Source organism: Hetaerina americana, unplaced genomic scaffold (assembly GCF_022747635.1).
Source record: "Hetaerina americana unplaced genomic scaffold, ioHetAmer1.1.p SCAF_620, whole genome shotgun sequence".
Classification (NCBI taxonomy): domain Eukaryota; kingdom Metazoa; phylum Arthropoda; class Insecta; order Odonata; family Calopterygidae; genus Hetaerina; species Hetaerina americana.
The window spans coordinates 50,001-52,500 of NW_027287229.1; the positions used below are offsets into that span (position 1 = coordinate 50,001).

General features: G+C 53.8%; 3 non-coding genes across 3 annotated transcripts in view; all 3 read left to right on the plus strand.

Annotated features, from left to right (window-relative positions):
- LOC139695730 (small subunit ribosomal RNA) overlaps positions 1 to 1,473 on the plus strand; it is a 1,865-nt gene extending 392 nt beyond the window's left edge. The window contains exon 1 of the ribosomal RNA XR_011702370.1: positions 1 to 1,473. This exon is cut by the window's left edge and continues 392 nt beyond it. This is a non-coding gene — a ribosomal RNA (small subunit ribosomal RNA).
- A 203-nt stretch (positions 1,474 to 1,676) lies between these two features.
- On the plus strand, positions 1,677 to 1,831 carry LOC139695747 (5.8S ribosomal RNA). Its single transcript, XR_011702384.1, has one exon. It is a non-coding gene; the product is annotated as a 5.8S ribosomal RNA (ribosomal RNA).
- A 224-nt stretch (positions 1,832 to 2,055) lies between these two features.
- The window catches only part of LOC139695739 (large subunit ribosomal RNA), a 4,115-nt gene continuing 3,670 nt past the window's right edge, over positions 2,056 to 2,500 (plus strand). The window contains exon 1 of the ribosomal RNA XR_011702378.1: positions 2,056 to 2,500. This exon is cut by the window's right edge and continues 3,670 nt beyond it. This is a non-coding gene — a ribosomal RNA (large subunit ribosomal RNA).

A 2,500-nucleotide genomic window follows, 5' to 3' on the forward strand; every position in this document is an offset into this window, starting at 1 on the left:
ATCCCGGAGAGGGAGCCTGAGAAACGGCTACCACATCCAAGGAAGGCAGCAGGCGCGCAAATTACCCACTCCCGGAACGGGGAGGTAGTGACGAAAAATAACGATACGGGACTCATCCGAGGCCCCGTAATCGGAATGAGAACACTTTAAATCCTTTAACGAGGATCTATTGGAGGGCAAGTCTGGTGCCAGCAGCCGCGGTAATTCCAGCTCCAATAGCGTATATTAAAGTTGTTGCGGTTAAAAAGCTCGTAGTCGGAGGTGTGTCTCGGACGGTCGGTTCGCCGCTTGTCGGTGCTCAACTGGCCGGTCCGGACGTCCTGCCGGTGGGGTCCGCGAGGCTCCGTTATCCTTCTTTGGTCCTCTTCACCGAGTGCCTTGGTGGGCCGGCACGTTTACTTTGAACAAATTAGAGTGCTCAAAGCAGGCCGTTGGTCGCCTGAATACTGTGTGCATGGAATAATGGAATAGGACCTCGGTTCCATTTTGTTGGTTTTCAGAACTCGAGGTAATGATTAATAGGGACGGACGGGGGCATTCGTATTGCGACGTTAGAGGTGAAATTCTTGGATCGTCGCAAGACGAACCGATGCGAAAGCATTTGCCAAGAACGTTTTCGTTGATCAAGAACGAAAGTTAGAGGTTCGAAGGCGATCAGATACCGCCCTAGTTCTAACCATAAACGATGCCAGCTAGCCATCCGCCGAAGTTCCTTCTATGACTCGGCGGGCAGCTTCCGGGAAACCAAAGCTCTTGGGTTCCGGGGGAAGTATGGTTGCAAAGCTCAAACTTAAAGGAATTGACGGAAGGGCACCACCAGGAGTGGAGCCTGCGGCTTAATTTGACTCAACACGGGAAACCTCACCAGGCCCAGACACCGGTAGGATTGACAGAATAAGAGCTCTTTCTTGATTCGGTGGGTGGTGGTGCATGGCCGTTCTTAGTTGGTGGAGCGATTTGTCTGGTTAATTCCGATAACGAACGAGACTCTGGCCTGCTAACTAGGCGTCGGAATCTATTATGCTTCCGACGTAGCTATCTTCTTAGAGGGACAGGCGGCTCCTAGCCGCACGAGATTGAGCAATAACAGGTCTGTGATGCCCTTAGATGTTCTGGGCCGCACGCGCGCTACACTGAAGGAATCAGCGTGTCCTCCCTGGCCGAAAGGCCCGGGTAACCCGCTGAACCTCCTTCGTGCTAGGGATTGGGGCTTGCAATTGTTTCCCATGAACGAGGAATTCCCAGTAAGCGCGAGTCATAAGCTCGCGTTGATTACGTCCCTGCCCTTTGTACACACCGCCCGTCGCTACTACCGATTGAATGATTTAGTGAGGCCTTCGGACTGGTGCGCGGCGCTCGCCGCCTCAACACCGGTGGCGCCGATGTTGCTGGAAAGATGGCCAAACTTGATCATTTAGAGGAAGTAAAAGTCGTAACAAGGTTTCCGTAGGTGAACCTGCGGAAGGATCATTACAGCTTTCGATTATAAAATCGTAGCTTTGGAACGAATTGGTGAAGAGAAAAAGGGACAAAGAAGGCGAGCAGTCGGGTGCCCGGCTTTCAAAAGCCGGCTTTAAAAGACACACGCCCAACTCGCTCGCAAAGAAGGGAAAAAATTCCCAGTTTGTATGTTTCGATGAAACGAATTTTTTACATAAAATGAAATGAAAGAAAGAAATTCTAAACGGTGGATCACTCGGCTCGTGGATCGATGAAGAACGCAGCTAACTGCGCGTCGAATTGTGAACTGCAGGACACATGAACATCGACGTTTCGAACGCACATTGCAGCCCTCGGATTTTGTTCCCGGGCTACGCCTGGCTGAGGGCCGGCAATTCAGTTCGCGAACGGAAACGTTTGCGTACTGGGGCGACGAGCATCCCTCGCTGGGATGGATCGTCGCCCGGATTGATAGGGGGCTCTGCGGGAGATTGGGCGAGACCCGTCCCCGCCGGTCGAGGTGAGACGCTTCGTTATTTTTTGACGGCGTTCGCCTGCGGATCGGTGGGGGCTCGGTTATTACTCCCTCTCCACGGGCAACTATATCATTTGGGCCGACCTCAGAGCAGGTGAGACCACCCGCTGAATTTAAGCATATTAATAAGCGGAGGAAAAGAAACTAACCAGGATTCCCTTAGTAACGGCGAGCGAACAGGGATCGACTCCAGGGCCAAAGCTCGCGCCCCCCGCGGGGCGCCGAGCGCTGTGGCGTTTGGGAGCGTCCAATTTCCCGAGGGGCGCCGGAGAGTCCAAGTCCCTCTTGAACGGGGCCACGGCCCGGAGAGGGTGCCAGGCCCGTGCGACCTCCGCGCTTGCCTCCCGGGAGGGGCGCTCCTCAGAGTCGGGTTGCTTGAGAGTGCAGCCCAAAGTCGGTGGTAAACTCCACCTAAGACTGAATACGGCCACGAGACCGATAGCGAACAAGTACCGTGAGGGAAAGTTGAAAAGCACTTTGAAGAGAGAGTTCAAGAGTACGTGAAACCGTTTGGGAGTAAACGGG